Raw genomic sequence first — 19,099 nt, forward strand, 5'->3', positions numbered from 1 at the left:
CACCTTGATCTCCATCATAGCGTCAGGGTTGTCTCACCAACTATTGCTTCTACAACTATCGCTAACGCATAGTGATAAAGTAAAGCAATTACATGGCGTTTGCATTTCATACAATAAAGAGACAACCATAAGGCTCCTGCCGGTTGTCAGATATCTTACAAAACATGATCATCTCATACAATAACGTTTATCACATGATGTCTTGACCATATGACATTACAACATGCCCTGCAAAAACAAGTTAGACGTCCTTTACTTTGTTGTTGCTAGTTTTATGTGGCTGCTATGGGCTTCTAGCAAGAACTGTTCTTACCTACACATAAAAACCACAATGGAGTTTCGTCAAGTTTGCTGTTTTAACCTTCTTCAAGGACCGGCCACAGTCCAATTCGATTCAACTAAAGTAGGAGAAATAGACACCCGCCAGCCACCTTTCTGCAAAACTAGTTGTGTGTCTGTCGGTGGAACCGGTCTCATGTGCGTGGACATGTAAGGGTGGTTCAAGGCGCTTCATCCCACAATACCGCCAAATCAAAATAAGTCATTGGTGGTAAGCAGTATGACTATCACCGCCAAAAACTCTTTGTGTTCTACTCATGCATATCATCTACGCATAGACCTTGCTCTGATGCCACTGTTGGGAAACGTTGCATGGAAGACAAAAAATTTCTACGCACACGCAACGATCTATCCATGGAGATGCATACTAACGAGGGGGAGAGTGTGTCTACATACCCTCATAGACCGAAAACAGAAGCGTTTGACAACGTGGTTGATGTAGTCGAACTTTTTCCAGCTCCGACCGATCAAGCACCGAATGTACGACACCTCCGAGTTCTGCAAATGTTCAGCTCATTGACGTCCCTCGCCTTGTTGATCCAGCAAGGTGTCGAGGTAGTAGATGAGTTTCGTCAGCTCAACAACATGGTGATGGTGATGGTGAAGTGATCCTCGCAGGGCTTCGCCTAAGCACCATGAAAATATGACCGGGGGTGTAAATTGTGAAGGGGGGCGCCGCACACGGCTAACAATTGATGGTGTGTGTTCTAGGCGCCCCCTCTCCACATATATATAGGTGCGAGGGGAGGAGAGGCAGCCAGCGGCACCCCAAGTAGGATCTAAATCCTACTTGGGGTTTCCCCAAGTGGCGCCCCCTTTCCTTTTTTCACCGGAGAAGAAAGAGAAGGGGGAAGAGAGAAAGGAAGGAGGGGCTGAACCCCCTTTTTCCTTCTCCAATTCGTCCACATGCCATAGGGGGGTGCCACCCCTTGCGGTCTGGTGTGCTCCCCTCTCATGGCCCATATGGCCCATATATTCCCCTGGGGGGCTCCGGTAACCCCTCTGGTACTCCGATAAATACCTGATACGCTCTAAAAAACTTCCGGTGTCCGAATATTATCGTCATATATATCAATCTTTACCTCTCGGCCATTTCGAGACTCCTCATCATGTCCGTCATCTCATCCAGGACTCCAAACAACATTCGGTCACCAAATCATATAACTCATATAATATAATATCGTCATCGAACGTTTAAGCGTGCGGACCCTACGGGTTCGAGAACTATGTAGACATGACCGAGACACCTTTCTACTCAATAACCAATAGCGAACCTGGATGCTCCTATTGGCTCCTACATATTCTACGAGGATCTTTATCGGTCTAACCGTTATGACAACATATGTAATTCCCTTTGTCCATCGGTATGTTACTTGCCCGAGATTCGATCGTCGATATCTTTATACCTAGTTCAATCTCGTTGCCGGCAAGTCTCTTTACTCGTTCTGTAATACATCACCTCATGACTAACTCCTTAGTCGTTTTCTTGCAAGGTTATGATGTGTATTACCGAGAGGGCCCAGAGATACCTCTCCGATACTCGGATTGGCAAATCCTAATCTCGATGTATGCCAACTCAACAAACACCTTTGGAGATACCTGTAGAGCATCTTTTTAATCACCCAGTTACGTTGTGATGTTTGATAGAACACAAGGCATTCCTACGGTATCCGGGAGTTGCATAATCTCATAGTCGAAGGAATATGTATTTGACATGAAGAAAGCAATAGCAATAAAAATGGACGATCATTATGCTAAGCAAACGGATGGGTCTTGTCCATCACATCATTCTCCAAATGACGTGACCCCTTATCAAATGACAACACATGTCTATGGTTAGGAAACCTTAACCATCTTTGATCAACGAGCTAGTCTAGTAGAGACTTACTAGGGACGCGGTATTTGTTTATGTATTCACACATGTATTTAAGTTTCTGATCAATACAATTCTAGCATGAATAATAAACCTTTATCATGAATAAGGAAATATAAAATAACAACTTTGTTATTGCCTCTAGGGCATATTTCCTTCAATCTCCTCACTGATGCTCCCCTTGCAACATCTCATATGAAGCATATCACCTACGCTGACAAAGGAAAATCAAGGTATTGGTTCTAGGTAAGGTTGCAAAGGATCAACACATGGAAAAGGTGATGCTTGTCGAGTCCCTAGGATACAAACTCATGTCTTTCTCAATGCTTTGTGATCTTGATTTGATTTCCATCTTCGGCAAGTATAGATGCATTGTGCAAATGAAATCTGACAAGTCCAAAGTCTTCGAAGGCTTTAGGAGAGGTGATTTGTACATTGCAGATTTCTCACTAGGTCCACAACCGGCCGCCGGTCTACTGGCAAAGGCTTCAGAGTGCTAGCTCTGGCATCGACAACTTGGACATGCTGGCATGAGGAATTTGAGCACTCTCATCAAGAAGAAACATATCATTGGCGTCGATGGTGTAAAATTCGTCAAAGATCACCTTTGTGGTGCTTGTGAGTTTGGAAATATAACTAGATCCAAGCACTCCGTGAAGACAATCATGACCACTACTAATCCCTTTGAATTACTTCACATGGATCTTTTTGATCCTACTCATTATGGTACACTAACCAATGCAACATCACTCTATGTGTTCTTCATAGTTGATTATTATCCTCATTACACCTAGGTGCATATCATTACCTTCAAGACTGAAGTGCAGGGTGTCTTCAGATGATTTGCAAATCGAGCCATGACAAATTATGGTCTCGAGATCAAGCACATCAGAAGAGACAACGGCACCAACTTTTGGAACACTAGCCTTGATGACTATCTTGACGAACTTGGTATCACTCATTATTTGTTAGCTCCATATACCCCTCAGTAGAATGGGGTTGCCGAATGCAAGAATATGATACTCATCGAGATGGCTCATACTATGCTTGATGAATACAAGACTTCTTGTCGATGGTGGCCTGAAGCAATTGATACTGCATGACACATCATCAATCGGGTATATCCTCACACATTCCTCAAGAAGACCTCATATGAGCTCCTCACGGATAAGAAACCCAATGTGAGTAATTTCAAAGTCTTCGGTGCTAAGTGCTGGATTAGAGATCCACATCACTATTCTAAATTTGCACCGAAAGCACATGAGGGTTTTATGCTTGGTTATGGAAAGGACTCGCACACACCTACAGAGTCTTCAACACCTACAACAACAAGGTTGTTGAAACTATAGATGTGCGGTTCGATGAAACTAAAGGCTCATTAAGAGGACACTTGCCTCCTGGGCTAGATGAAATGCCTCCCAAGGAATCTATCAAGCTGATGGGCACTGGTGAAATTGTGCGCAACAAAGAAATAGCTGATGAAGAAGTGATCAATACCCGTCATGAAGAAACTGCTGATCCTGAAGAAAATGACACTGGGGAAAATGCTCAACAACAATAAGGCCCTCATCCAGCTCATCCTTGAGTGGTGAATGAAGTGCGGATTGAGAAGATCCCCGACAACATCAATGCACCTGGTCCCCTCACTGGCTCAAGACCTTCATAGTTAGCTAACTTTTGTGGGTACTTTGCATTTGTCTCTATCACAGAACCCACCAAAGTTGATGAAGCATTTCTGGAGCATAAATGGATTCAAGCCATGCAAGATAAATTGCATCAATTCGATCTCAACAATGTTTGGGAGCTTGTCAAGCATCCCGGTCCGTGCAAGCACAATATCATCAGGCACATGCCATTTCCTCAGACAATTTCTTGTCTGTATGTCCTCAGGGAAGAAGAACAGTGTTGCACTTTCTATAGTAGAGGCTAAGTACATTGCCGATGGTTCCTCCCGCGCTTAGCTACTATGGATGAAGCAAACCCTAAAAATACTATGGCGTCAATGTGAAGAAAGTCCCTCTCTATTGTGACAATGAGAGTGCTATCAAGATCGCCCACAACCAAGTGCGACACTCAAGGACGAATCATATTCAGATTCGTCGCCATTTTCTTCATGATCATGTGCTGAAGGGAGACATCATTATCGACCACGTGAAGACTGAATACCAGCTTGTAGAAAGCTTCACTAAGCCCTTGGGTGAGAGAAGGTTTTGCATGTTATGTGTGAGCTAAACATCCTAGAATCCTCGAATGTGCTCTGAAATGGACACACATCCTAACACTTATGCATTCTTAATGACTTTGATGCACAACACACAAAGTAACGTATTTCTTTAATCAACGAAGACTTACCCTCTAAGTGTGAAGAAATTAAGTAAGAACTTGACTCTCAGAACCATGTGATAATTGTATGTGGTGTCTGAAGTCATCATAGTTCTTATACGGCGGGTAACACCACCACCTCTTATTGTCATTCTTCAAATTTGAGTTTTTTGTCATTTGCACTTTTTTCAAGTTAGGGCACGAAAGATATAAACTGATGATTTCCTTCATTTCACCGTCCAGTTCATCAAGTTCATCCTTGGGGCAATTGAAAGTTCATTTTTACTGACCAGTTAGATCTCGTCGCCGCCTTAAAATCTTCGAGTGGCGTTTTTACCTCACTTTCCAATTCTTCAGCACTTCCTTTTGGATAGTCTTGAGTACCTCATCTAAGTTACGCTTAATAGTTAGATTCCTCAATTGTGAAATTGCTTCAATCTGTACAACTCTGGAACCTAAGTCAAGAACACTTAGTGAAATTCTTCAAGACGATAAGGGTCAATTTCCTCAACTAGTTTATTTTGAAAACTTTTGAGAACGCATGTGACTTTTCCCAATTTCCTCGCAACTATAGTCTGTTCAAAGGTACACATGTCTCCCGACAAATCACTTCGTTCTCTTCAAATAATTCATTTGCCGCATTGCTTGATGAAATCCTTCAAACATCCTCAGAGTCCTCACGAGTTCAAAAACCTCAGTTGAAGAAAATGGCCGGGTAAAAAGCCTCAGAAGGGAGGCAAAAAGAAAGAGGAACAGACTGCTTTCGAGATCCCTGAGGACATCTACTTAGGGTACTGCATGCCAGATGAAAATATTCATGGCAAGGCAACTAAAGAGAAATGCAAAACGCGCGAGCAGAAAATCAAGAGGTGCTGGATGTATGAATGGAGAGAATACAAATATGTGACTCCAAAGTACATGAAAGATTTTGCTGTGAAGGCTCCATGCAATAGGCCACCGCTTGCTCTTGGTTAAGTTCCTGACCCCACAAGCACCAGAAGGGGTGAAGAGTACCTAAAGAATGGGAAAGGCATCAGGCTATACTAGCAGAACCGACGAAGAAGGCTATTGATGAATTCAACAGGGCCTCAAAGGCCTCAACTGAAGTAGGTGCCAGTGCCACTGGCAGCGCCAGTGCGCCCAAGAAGGCAATGCGCAAGAAGGCTACTCATAAGCCAAAGCCTTCAGCTCCAAAGCCCTCAGTGGCCAAGCCAAGTTCTTCAAAGGCTTCGGTACTATTGGGGATATACCCCACGGTATGACCCGGCCATCACTTGGTGACTTGAGGACGACATTGTTGTTGGGCTGCAACAAGCCAGAAAATTTAAGGCCTAGAGGGCGGCTTAGGAAAGAGGCCGGTCCATGGCCCAGTATCTGGTAAGCCGTCTCGACAAGGAAGTTGTAGGGAATCTCCCTTACTTGAAGGTCAAGATGTATAGGAAGTAGACTAGGGCACGGGTTGATATATGACTCAGACTCTGTTGTAAACTTATGGGCTCGACCTGTATATATATAGGGGAGCCCCTGAGGTAGAAATAAAAAGTTACAAGCTCTCTAGTACTACGTTAGCTGCCTCATCTCTAGCAGCCGCCTCATCAGCATCGACCGGTTCGTTTTCCTGCTCAACTGGAGTAGGAGTAGAATTTTGAGCTTTCTTCTTCCAAAACCTGGACTCCTCCTGCATGTATGATGAGCCGGTAACTAAGCTTGAGACAGAAAATAAATCACGAACAAAATGAGTAAGAAAGCACAAATACACTTATTTGAGGCACGTGATTGGTAAGACGGAAGGGAGCTAGCTCAGTCTTATTGCATTTTCCTTGGGGTTCTCCCAGCAGTTTCTTTGTGGCTTTGTTAATTTTATCTTCGGACAGATTAACTTGACTGAAGCGTTGCGCATCTGCTGGCTCATTAGTATAGTTGGCTAGTTGTACATCAAGTCGCCATTTAAGCTAAGAGGCTAGATTCACTAGCTTATCCAACACTGGGTCAAATTGATCCCAGTGAGGCCATTGGACGTTAAAGCCCTTAACTTGGACTAAAAAGGTGCAATCTGTTTCTGCTCCTCCTCGGATGGCCAACCCGAAAAAGCAACAGTAGCATTGAGCTGGTCCAATCTATAACCTGACAAGGGGTTTTCACCCTATGGAGCGGTATTTCTACAATAAAACCAAGTTTTGTTCCAACCCTTGGGATGGCTCACCAGCTTGGCTTCAGGGAATGCACATATTTTCCTCCTTTGAATAGAGATTCCACAAAGTTCTATACTGGGACCATCTTTGAATTCAATGTGGTGGTTGATATAAAAGAATTCCCGTAAGAGAAGGAAAATTGGCTCAGTCTAGATATATAGTTCGCAGAAAACTTGGAATTGGGCCGAGACCCTGGGGCTAGAGGTTGAAGAATTGAGCACGTCGCGGAAGAATTTTGACCCGAGTAGGCAGAAACCCATGTATAGATGATCTGCAAAGACGACAACTTCTCCTAGTTGAGGTTGCGGGGGACTTTCTTCTTCGGGCGCGCACCAACCGATCTTTTCTTGAGCCGGCAGCAGACCTTGACCCACGAGGTCATCTAACATAAGGGTCAAAACATGGGATCTAACCCAGTTAACTTCTTTGTCGGTCTTGGGAGCCATGATGATTCAGACAAGGTTCTACTGCAAGATGAAGGTGATAAGGATAAGCCGACACATTATGTCCATTGGTGGTAAGCCACCAGGCTATACAAGTTATAAGTCGGCTAAAACAGTAAGACGACCATGTTTACTAAGGCTACGACTTGTATTTAAGCAAGCTATGGAAAGCGCGAATAAGCTAGCAAAATAGTGAGCCAGTGTCAATCATTCAGTGGCATTCTGGTTTTCTGCTAAGTCTTGAGCTAGCTACAAACAAGAATCCAACAAGGGAACTACGTTTATAGATCTAAAAATACTTCAAAAAGAAAAAGTTAAACACCTAGGCGTGGGTGGATACAAGAGCCCGTATGTCAACGAGGGAGTAGTATAGAGATCCTAGATGAAAAAATGGTATTGCCGCAATTACTAAGGCACCTACTCAAGTTATTCACGTGAATCTAGATCTACTAATGTGAGATGGTGATGAACACCGATGAACTACATAGAAGAACAATGGGGCACTACAGTTCTGAGGGGAGGAGTTTGGGCATACCTGAGCATGGTGGGCATGGCAGGACGATTTGGGTGAGCTCCGATGGCAAACTAGAGTGGCTTAGACGTCGCGGTCGATGTTGCCGGAGGGCTTGAGGAAACACAGTGGTGCTTCGGTCGCAAGAGGCAGCATGCGCGAGGAAGAAGACGGAGAGGAGGTGGCAATGGTAAAACTAGGACCTGGGGCCCCTCGTACGTATTTATAAAGTAGTAAGAAGTGGGAATAACAAGTGCGAAAATAGAGGTGGTGCAGTAAATTTTAGGTGGAAAGGTGCCTCGATCTTCGGGCCTATCAGATCCACTCAAGATTTGTGATGTTGTCATGTGTAAATTACGAAGGTCTAGCGAAATGATGTCATGGCATCAAGGAAGGGTGTGGAATGATAAGGCAAGGAAACATCACAAGCCGACAACATCTCATAACCCGGTCAGAGATAAGCTGAAAGAAACAAAAGAGAGTTCTGGCTCACGACAGAGGATCCGAAGTTAGTTCTAGTATGAATTTTAACATTGATGAATCCAAGTTAACCTGGGGGGCAATGTTGGGGATATACCCCATTGTATGATCCGGGCAGGGTATGACCCGGCCATCACTTGGTGACTTGAGGATGACCTCTCTATTGGGCTGCAACAAGCCTGGAAATTTAAGCATAGAGGGCGGCTTAGGAAAGAGGCCGGTCCATGGCCCAGTATCTGGTAAGAAGACTCGACCAGGAAGTTGTAGGGAATCTCCCTTACTTGAAGGACAAGATGAATAGGAAGTAGACTAGGGCACGTGTTGATATATGACCCGGACTCTATTGTAAAACTTATGGACTTGGCCTGTATATAAAGGGGAGCCCCTGAGGTAGAAATAAAAAGTTACAAGCTCTCTAGTACTAGGTGAGCTGCCCCATCTCCAACAGCCACCTCGTCAGCATCGACTGGTTCGTTTTCCTGCTCAACTGGAGGAGGAGCAGACTTTTGAGCTTTCTTCTTCCAAAACCTGGAGTCCTTAGAAAAGAGGTCGGCCCATGGCCCAGTATCTGGTAAGCCGGCTCGACAAGGAAGTTGGAGGGACTTTCCATACTTGAAGGACAAGATGAATAGGATGTAGACTAGGGCACGTGTTGATATACGACCCGAACTCTGTTGTAAACTCGGGGCTTTGACCTATATATGAAGGGGAGCCCCTGAGGTAGAAAGAAAAAGTTATAAGCTCTCAAGTACTGGGTTAGCCAAGTCGCACCCTTGTAGTCGAGATCCCAAGCAATAATCAATTAAGCAGGAAGTAGGCTATTATCTCCGCCGTGAGGGGCCGAACCTGGGTAACCCTGTGTCTCTCGACCCGTATCAACCTCGTTCAAGCTACTACCTAGCTATGATGGCCTCACGACTAAGTCCTTTTTCGAGGACAACTACCATGACAAAACCATGACAGTTTGCGCCCACCATGGGGCCACCGCACAGTGGTGTTGAGTTCTTGGAGGGAGCTCTCCCAGGGATCAAGGGATATGCGATCGACTGGATGGCGAAGAGTCGTCACGGGAAGCTTTACATCGACGATTCAGGCTGGGGCACCTAGGCCGTCTCGATCGAGTATAGGAAAAATTCATGTTTTCATCGCCAAAATCGGCGAATCAGGTCCCGAGCTGGACATTTGGACCAAAATCATCAAGCCGGCTTGACGCACTCAACCCGACTGGGTTCAAGCTAGCCGGAAGCACGTCTTCATCGGCTTCACTCGCGGAGTCGACCTCGTGGATAACTCCGCGTTCGGCGGGGACACCCTTGTCTACTCTAATGGTGAATCCTTAGTCGGAGATACCGAGTCGATCCTCCCGCTTTATGATGGTAAGCTTGGGGGCTACCCTGATGATGAGCTGGTCGAGGATGCTTTTGAGCCACCACTATAGGCTACTATTCACATCGCAGGCACCGCTTCGACTCATAACTCCACAACGGAAGGCGCCGTGATGGGCAGCGACGCTTCAGCAACGGCTCCAGGTGCGGGCGACTCAGATAGCCAACCGACTTATGTTCTGGCAGAGTTAATGGTCGCCTTAGCAATGCTCTTTGAGACCCCCAAAACTACAGGAAATCAAACAGAGTGCAACACAGAGGTGACTAAACTCCATGAGCAGATGACGAAGATTCAAGAAGAAATCAACACTGAGAACACTCGCGTGGTGGAGATCCAAACCCAGATCCGCAATGAGGTGGAATGCCTGAAAACGGAAGCTTGGCATATGATTCTCCGCCAGAATCCTACAAACGTGGTCCGTCAGAGGAGGTACATGAGTCGTCTGCCTCCAATCTTTGAGCCCACGCGTTTGTTCAATACGTCGCAAGACACACCCGCACCGGGGGCTCGTACGAGTACTCCTGAATAGCCTATTATACTCCAATTAACCTGGGTCGCGCCCTCGAACAGAACTGGACAGCCACCATAGGACCAGCCTCACCAGCCAGCCCTGATACGTCTCCAATGTATCTATAATTTTTGATTGTTCCATGCTATTATATTATCTGTTTTGGATGTTTTATATGCATTAATATGCTATTTTATATTATTTTTGGACTAACCTATTAACCTAGAGCCCAGTGCCAGTTCTTGTTTTTCCTTGTTTTAGAGTTTCGTAGAAAATGAATAGAAAACAGAGTCCAAACGGAATAAAACTTTCGCGATGATTTTTCTTGGACCAGAAGACATCCAAAGGACTTGGAGTGCAAGTCAGAGAAGCTACGACGCGGCCACAAGGACGGAGGGCGCGCCCAGGGGGTAGGGCGCACCCCCCACCCTTGTGGGCCCCTCGTGACTCCACAAACCTAGTTTCTTCACCTATATATTCTCATATATCCCAAAACCAACAAAGAGAGCCACGAAAACACTTTTCTACCGCCGCAACCTTCTATACCCGTGAGATCCCATCTAGGGGCCTTTTCCGGCGTCCTGCCGAAGGGGGATTCGATCATGTAGGGCTTCTACATCAACACCATTGCCCTTCCGATGAAACGTGAGTAGTTTACCATAGACCTACGGGTCCATAGCTAGTAGCTAGATGGCTTCTTCTCTCTCTTTGATTCTCAATACCATGTTCTCCTCGATGTTCTTGGAAATCTATTCGATGTAATGCTTTTTTGCGGTGTGTTTGCCAAGATCCAATGAATTGTGGATTTATGACTAGCTTATCTATGCATATTAGTTGAATCTTCTCTGAATTCTTTTAGGCATGATTTGATATCTTTGAAAGTCTCTTCGAACTATCGATTTGGTCTGGCCAACTAGATTGGTTTTTCTTGCAATGAGAGAAGTGCTTAGCTTTGGGTTCAATCTTGCGGTGTCCTTTCCCAGTGACAGTAGGGGCAACAAGCCATGTATTGTATTGTTGTCATTGAGGATAAAAAGATGGGGTTTCATCATATTGCTTGAGTTAATTCCTCTGCATCATGTCATCTTGCTTAATGTGTTACTCCGTTCTTTATGAACTTAATATTCTAGATGCATGCTGGATAGCGGTCGATATGTGGAGTAACAGTAGTAGATGCAGAATCGTCTCGGTCCTGTTGACACAGACGTGATGCCTATATTCATGATCATTGCCTTAGATATTTTCATAACTTTGCAAAGATAATAAAACAAAGCGCTGGCGCCTAGACTTGCATGCATGCATCCTTAAGTACAATTTTTGCTATGATAATCAATCCATTTGGAGAGGATTGTGTGTTGTTGTTTTCCTTCCCCCCCGTACTGTCAATAGGGTCCCTGCCGCGGATGAACTACCCAAAGGGAAGGAGTGAGAGAGGCCTAGCTATCGGTCCCCGGCAACTCATTTTTGTCGAGGCGATGAGAAGGCCAATAAACACAAATAAGTTTTGCCTTGCCATCCATGTTTTGCTCACAGTATAAAAAACTTATGCGATTGGAGAACCTTGTTGCTTGCATCATCTGTTCTCCCATTCTTCGTCGGCATGGTTGTACTGGCATTTGAGGGGAGTTGGCAGAGGGGCATCCCTTATCCTCGCTCCTGGCCCAGTGACCGGGTCCAGTAGAAGCCGTGGTGAGAGGGTTGGCGGGATTTCTTGCCGGGAAAACTCTTGCTTACTAGAGGGTACTAAGGGACTTTTTCCTTAGCGTGTTGAAAGACACGTGCACGGGCGCCCGACAAAGCATCTTTTCCATTCATGTTGAATAAGTATATATCATACAAGATACAAACAACGATGGAAGATTACATAATTCAAGCTAAAATTTGGCAGATGCCTACTTTTTTTAAATTGAAAAGGATAAGTTCCCTGTAATGCCTTTCTTGTCCCTCTCCTCCTAGGAGCTACAAAGGGAGGTGAAGAGGGAAAAAGGAGTGCCTGGGCAGAAGCCCAGCCTGACCCCATCAGGGCCTGCAGGGCGCAACCTTACAAGATCGGGAGGGCGAGGACAAAGTCGGAAGGGTGGAAGGAGCGGCCAGGCGATGCTCTGGCCACCACCGCCAGGACCAGAGGGACGTGGTAGGAGGGACATCGGTAGGGAAGATGAAGCCGGAGTCCATGAGGAAGGCTGCCAGAGTCCAACTGGAAGAGGCGAAGGCATCCACACCCAACACCCCGGCAAATCGCTCTGCCAGGGAGAAGGCCAGGTGCAGATGATGGTGTTGCCAATGCCTAGCTGATGGTGATGGTGCGACCAGCGTTCAACTAGAGTCTGTGTCGTCGCCTCCGTGCTTGGTGACCGGGGACTCACTATCGCCATCCTCCCCACTGGTGTCCTCCTCGTCGCTATCGCTCGAGGAGGAACTTTTTTATCTGTCGAGCTCTCCGTGCAACACCCTAAACGAGCACTCGAGTGTCCGAAGACCTTGATGGAGAGCAGATCAGCCTCCATTAGCTTAAAATGGAGAACATGCCCCTCCGCCAGGCTATGGGCACGAGCAAAGGTTTCCCAACCACGCTGGAGAAGCATGACATGAGGTGTGGGGAACACCACGTCCACCCGCATCTTGCCATTACAACAACCCCTCATGTGTAGCTTCAGTCCCTGCGGCTGATCGACCTCCATTGCCCTTTCAAAGGGGGTAGGAAGCCGAAGACGACTGCGCGGGGGCTCGCGCAGCCTGGCAAGGAATTCCAACACCGTATCTCCGACATGGCCCTCTGACGGAGTTGGAGCGGCTGGAAGAGGAGAGGCCAAACAACCACCACGTCCTCCTCCTCGGCCCAAGAACCACGGCGGCCACGACCACACCCCGCAGCTTCGCCTTACGCACTGGATCCTACCCCTGCATCTCGAGCAGAGGCGGGGGTATGGTGCCAAGAAGAAGCCCTCATCGCCGTCGCTGGAGCTCTACCGCGCCCACTTCCCCTAGCCATGGTGGAAGGAGAGCGCGAGAAGAAGGAGAAGGGAATGTGTGGGTTGAGCCCCTTGTCATGGAATCGTCATGACAGATGTCCTAGCGGAAGGACTTAGTCATGGAGCCATCGCAGCTAGGTTAGCTTAAAGGGTTAAACGGGACAAAGGACACATAGAGTTTATACTAGTTTGGCCCCTTGCGGTGAAGGTAAAGGCCTACTCCAGTTTGGGATTATATTGCTAGGGTTTCGATTACCAGGGAGCGAATACGCTTGACCTAGTTCTTGATCTCTTCTTTCTTGTCCTAAGCTGCCGCCGGGTCGTCCCTTTATATACACAAGTTGACGCTCGGCGGTTCACAGAGTCCCAGCCGGCTAATACATAATGTGTGCGGCTCGGTGACTAACTACACATACCTTACAACACAAGTCATACATACATGGCGGTTCATCATCCCAGGCCTCAAGTCTCTTCTGGGCCTTGGACCGTCAACGGGCTCATATGACCCGCCATCTTCATTGGTAAACCGCTAGTGGTATGACCCGGCCCCTCCTGGGAGGTTCATACCCAATAGTCATATCCCTAACATTAGGCCCCACGTTGATTTGAACTTGTTCATGTCAATCTTCCTGACCTGTCAAAATCTTGCATCGCTTTTATGATAAACCTTGCTATAAACCGCCATGATGTCAGCTCACAGAATTTTCTTAAGCCACCATGACATCACTTCACAACATTTCGCACGTGGCTCAAAAAATCTTAACTCATCTTTACCTTAATAAACGTCCTGAGAATCGAGGCATCCATATAGCCATATAATGATTTCGGCCCCTCGATTCCCGTGCATGCCTTGCAGCCACCTCCTTATAAATAGGGTCAGGGGGTATTTATCATTTTCTCCTTCGTTTCCTCCTTCGTCTTCCTTCTCCGCACAGCCACACCAGCGATCGAGCTCCGCCACCATGACCTCCGACCACTGCACCAACCTAGGCCGCTGCATCGACCTGGTCGAACCAGAGAACTACGACGCACCACCGCTGATCCTCATCACCTGTAAGTGCATCTCGCCCTTTCATCTCAGATCTGTATTAGGTTTCAAGCCGTTCATCGGTGTTCTTGCCATTCTTGTGTTGTTTCCACCCACTGTCGGATTCGGGGTTCTGGCAAACCCTTGAGGTTTGAACTCTGGGGTGCGCACAAAAATCTCTCTCTCTTCCTATCTTGCTTTTGCAATGATCTCAAGGCCCAGCTCGCCGAATCCAAGGAATAAGAGACACGAGGGTTTATACTAGTTCGGGCCACCATTGTGGTGTAATACCCTACTCCAGTGTGGTGTCGTGGATTGCCTCGTGGGCTAAGGATGAATCAGTACAGTGGATGAACAGCCTCCTGAGGAGAGGTGTTCTTGAGCTCGATGAGCTGGTGTGTTTGAGGATGGTCCGAATGATCCGTCCGCCCCCCTTGCTATGGTTGTGGCTAGCCCTATTTATAGAGGCCCTAGTCCTCTTCCCAAATGTTAGGCGGGAAGGGATCCCACAATGGCCAATTTTGAAGGGAGACAACTAGTACAAGTTATCCTGACAAAAGGTGGTCTTCGCCTGCCAAAGGTTCTGGTGATGATGTAGCTGTGGGCTCCATGGTGACCTCCGTCTTGTTGTCCTGCTGGTCTTGGTCTTTTTGCATTGATATGGAAACCTTTGCCTGATGCCTCGGGACTCCTCGCCTGCTCTTGCCTCTTTAGCACCAAAGAGGAAACTGGCACTCTGCGCCCGCCTGGCTTTGGTCGTCATGGCTCACGTCACGCGAACCTCACGAGGTGCCCCTTGCATAGATATCTCCACTCCTCGGGAGCCATCCTAGCAAGGCTGCCCCTGAGGAGGTCCTGTGTCGTCCGCCTCGCGAGGCTTGGCCCCTCGCGAGGGCCTTGAGTGGTTGCTGATGAAGATGGGCCATACCGGGCCGCCAGTAGAGCCACGCCGTGGGCCGCAGGCAGGCAAGTCTGGGTACCCCCGTTCCCAGGATGCTAATAGTAGCCCCCGGGCCCAAGGCTCTCTCGGACTTGGCTACGAGGCGAAGCCAAAGGGAAAGTGCGGAGCGCCGCGGGCCCCAACCTCCTGCGACCTTGATTGACGCGTGGCGATTGACAGGACGTGGGCGTCTCCGCTTCCCCTTGCTACCTCAGCAACTTCCCGTATTGACGAGACCCTGCTGCATGCAGAAGAAAATCATAATTACCTTAGATCGTGGAGGCCGGCGGTTGGCCTCCCTCTGGCTATAAATGAGGAGAGGGGCGGAGCCCTCGTCGCTCATCTCCTTCTCCACTTCGCCCGCTTCTTCTTCCGCTTTGCTCCACTGCCTTGCAGCGACACTCATGGCGCCGACAAAGAGGTTCTTGGTCACAAAGAAGGGGAAGGCTCGCCAGGAGGGGCCTGGCTCGCCACTGCCTAAGAGGGGGCATGGTCGCCCTACAACCATGTTGCAACCCCCATTGTGGTCCCTCGTGGGCATGGACGAACTTCCTCGGGGTCCAGCACCACCCCTGGCGGCTGCGGCAGCGTCTCTTCGCGTGGCAGGAGCCGCCCGAGATGCGGCAGACCCGCCCACGAAGGGAGGCGCGCTATGGTCGCACGGCCTCCCCAGACGCGCTTCCACTCGTCAGAGGTGCTGCCGGAGTTTGTCGTGTGGTCGGAGAACCCGGCCGGCACCTAGCATCAGCTTCCGCACTCCTTTGTCGATGAGCTGTCGGCCACGGGTCCTAGCGGCCTCTAGCTGCAGGCCGACGGCTGCAGCAGCAAGGCTTCGTGGGTCACAGTGGAGGTCTCCATCACGGGCAACATAGCCCTGGCCCGCGGCTGGTAGACGTTTGCCCACGCGCGTGGTCTGAGCAGGTGGTGCACCCTCCACTTCAAGTACGACGGTGCCATGACCCTCTTTGTGAGGGTGTTCGGGGAAGACAGTCGCCACGCTGGGTGCTGCCTTGAAGACATCGACGGTGATGAAGTGCTCGGCCTTGGTGATGGCTGTGATGAGGATGAGGGTGAACTCGCCCTCGGCGACCGCCGCGGCTCGTCCGGCAACGGCAGCTCCTCCTTTGGCGAAAGCTCCAGCAGCGGTGGCTACTAACAGCCACCACGTTGTCGGGCTCGCTTCGAGGACGCTGATGGGTCGTCCTGTCGTCGCGCTCTAGTGAAGCGCGATGAGGGCTCCGGCTGAGTCCGGGGGCGCTGGGGGCTGGTCCTCGTGAGCAGCCGCCTCGTAGGAGCCGCTTTTGCATGTCCTTTCCTTTCCTCCTGTATTACAAGAAACAAGTATGGGGCCCTGCGAGGGCATGTAATGAACCATAGTGCTTATCTGGCTTTGTGCTATGTTTATTGTTTCCGGGTTGTGTTGTGGAATCTGTGCTTTATGCAGGCGTAGAGGAATAACTTAGCTTGATACATCTGGGGTAGCTTCCACCTTGTGAGGTCATGCGCCTCCTGGCATCTGGCGGGGCTTCCCTGCTGCCGACTCGGGCGACACCGCGAAGCTACAAAAATTCGTTAGGAAATCCTTATCCCTCCTTGCGCGAGGCCTCAAGCATGGGATTGTGATGGGTACTTGGTATGTTGACTTTTGCGCAGACTCCCCGGCAACGGCGCCAGAAATTCTTCTTGCTACCTCTTGAGCACTGCGTTGGATTTCCCCGAAGAGGAGAGGATGTTGCAGCAAAGTAGCGTAAGTATTTCCCTCAGTTTTCTAGAACCAAGGTATCAATCTAGTAGGAGGCTATGCTCAAGTCCCTTGTACCTACACAAAAACAATAGCTCAACGCAACCAACGCGCTTAGGGGTTGTCAATCCCTTCACGGTCACTTACGAAAGTGAGATCTGGTAGAGATGATAAATAATATTTTTGGTATAGAGATGCAAATTAAAAAGTAAAAGGCAAAGTAAAAGCAAAGCAATAATAAAGTGATGGAGATTAATATGATGAGAAAGAGACTCGGGGGCCATAGGTTTCACTAGTGGCTTCTCTCAAGAGCTTAAGTATTCTACGGTGGGTGAACAAATTAATGTTGAGAAATTGAAAAAATTGAGCATAGTTATAAGAATATCTAGGTATGACCATGTATATACGCATCACGTCCAAGACAAGTAGACCGAAACGATTCTGCATCTACTACTATTACTCCACTCATCAACCGCTATCCAGCATGCATCTAGAGTATTAAGTTAAAAAAAGAGTAACGCCTTAAGCAAGATGACATGATGTAGAGGGATAGTTTCATGCAATATGATAAAAAACCATCTTGTTATCCTCGATGGCAACAATACAATATGTGCCTTGCTGCCCATTCTGTCACTGGGAAAGGACACCGCAAGATCGAACCCAAAGTTAAGCACTTCTCCCATGGCAAGAACAACCAATCTAGTAGGCCAAACCAAACTGATAATTCGAAGAGACTTGCAAAGATAACCAATCATACATAAAAGAATTTAGAGAAGATTCAAATATTATTCATAGATAGACTTGATCATAAACCCACAATTCATCGGTCTCAACAAACACACCACAAAAAGAAGATTACATCGAATAGATCTCCACAAGAGAGGGGGAGAACATTGTATTGAGATCCAAAAAGAGATAAGAAGCCATCTAGCTACTAACTATGGACCCGTAGGTCTGAAGTAAACTACTCACACCTCATTGGAGAGGCTTGGATGATGATGTGGAAGGCCTCCGTGATCGATGCCCCCTCCGGCGGAGCTCCGGAACAGGCCCTAAGATGGGATCTCGTGGATACAGAAAGTTACGGCGGTGGAATTAGGGTTTTGGCTCTGTATTTGATTGTTTGGGGGTACGTGGACATATATAGGAGGAAGAAGTACGTTGGTGGAGCAACTGGGGGCCCATGAGGGTGGGGGCGCGCCTGGGGGGGGGGGGGTATGGCGCGCCCCCTACCTCGTGGCCTCCTATAACGTGCCTTGACGTAGGTTCCAAGTCTCCTGAGTTGTATTCGGTGAAAAAATCACGTTCCCGAAGGTTTCATTCCGTTTGATATTCCTTTTCTTCGAAACCCTAAAACAGCCAAAAAAACAACAATTCTGGGATGGGCCTCCGGTTAATAGGTTAGTCCCAAAAATAATATAAAAGTGGAAAATAAAGCCCAATATAGTCCAAAACAGTAAATAATATAGCATGGAGCAATCAAAAATTATAGATACATTGGAGAGGTATCAAGCATCCCCGAGCTTAATTCCTGCTCGTCCTCGAGTAGGTAAATGATAAAAAGAGAATTTTTGATGCGGTGTGCTACTTGGCATAATTTTAATGTAATTCTTCTTAATTGTGGTATGAATATTCAGATCCGAATGATTCAAGACAAAAGTTCATATTGACATAAAAATGATAATACTTCAAGCATACTAACTAAGCAATTATGTCTTCTTAAAATAACATGGCCAAAGAAAGTTCATCCCTACAAAATCATATAGTTTAGTCATGTTTCATTTTCGTCACACAAGAATGCTCTCATCATGCACAACCCCGATGACAAGCCAAGCAATTGTTTCATACTTTAGTAATCTCAAACCTATAAACTTTCACACAATATATGAGCGGGAGCCAAGGATATAGCACTATGGGTGGAATAGAATAATGAGGGGGTTATGTGGAGAAGACAAAAAAAGGAGAAAGTCTCACATCAACGAGGCTAATCAATGGGCTATGGAGATGCCCATCGATTGATGTTAATGCAAGGAGTAGGGATTTCCATGCAACGGATGCACTAGAGCTATAAATGTATGAAAGCTCAACAAAAGAAACTAGTGGGTGTGCATCCAACTTGCTTGCTCACGAAGACCTAGGGCACTTGAGGAGGCCCATTGTTGGAATATACAAGCCAAGTTCTATAATGAAAAATTCCCACTAGTATATGAAAGTGATAACATGAGAGACTCTCTACTATGAAGATCATGGTGCTAATTTGAAGCACAAGTGTGGTAAAAGGATAGTAACAGTGTCCCTTCTCTCTTTTTTCTCTCATTTTTTGGGCCTTTTTTATGGCCTTTGTCTTTTTTTTGGGCCTTCTCTT

The sequence above is a fragment of the Triticum aestivum genome, chromosome 1A, assembly GCF_018294505.1.
Source record: "Triticum aestivum cultivar Chinese Spring chromosome 1A, IWGSC CS RefSeq v2.1, whole genome shotgun sequence".
In the NCBI taxonomy this organism is placed as follows: Eukaryota; Viridiplantae; Streptophyta; class Magnoliopsida; order Poales; family Poaceae; genus Triticum; species Triticum aestivum.